The 506-nt window shown below is 30.0% G+C and overlaps 1 protein-coding gene across 1 annotated transcript in view; it reads left to right on the plus strand.

Moving 5' to 3' along the window:
• LOC107577584 (alpha-2-HS-glycoprotein-like) overlaps positions 1 to 506 on the plus strand; it is a 10,383-nt gene that overhangs the window by 7,708 nt on the left and 2,169 nt on the right. The gene's annotated exons all lie outside the window — the stretch shown is intronic.

A 506-nucleotide genomic window follows, 5' to 3' on the forward strand; every position in this document is an offset into this window, starting at 1 on the left:
TGTCAATATTTAATCCTGGACTTTTATCCCTCAATGATCGAGTGACTGTTCCAGCTTTCCATTATCAAACCCATATAGCAGATTTCTTTAGCAAATCTTTAAACTATTCGCAGAAATTAGAGCATCGAAATAAATATACTTTTAAAGATATATTTTTGAAACCAATACGGTCATATTTTTTTGTATCCAGCAACTGTGTATATTTTAGTTTGTTTCAAACTGAATGAATGGACGTTTTCTGAACGAAAACTGAATGAATTTTGTTTTGTTGCTGAGATCAGAATATCACAAATTAAAAGTTATTAAGGTAAATGTTTGATGTTCTTTTTTTAAAAATGGAATTATGTAGAAATATAGACCATAAAATAGCATATTAATTCTGCAGGTTTGCAACCATCCCTTATATTGTTGACCACTACAGTATTTGAACTGGATTTCTGCAATAGTCAGGCAAATAGAGTCCCTTCAGAAAAACAAGTTTGCATGTAGTTTTGTTTGTTTTTCAT

The sequence above is a fragment of the Sinocyclocheilus grahami genome, unplaced genomic scaffold (genome assembly GCF_001515645.1).
Source record: "Sinocyclocheilus grahami isolate Dianchi unplaced genomic scaffold, SAMN03320097.WGS_v1.1 scaffold6457.1, whole genome shotgun sequence".
NCBI lineage: Eukaryota > Metazoa > Chordata > Actinopteri > Cypriniformes > Cyprinidae > Sinocyclocheilus > Sinocyclocheilus grahami.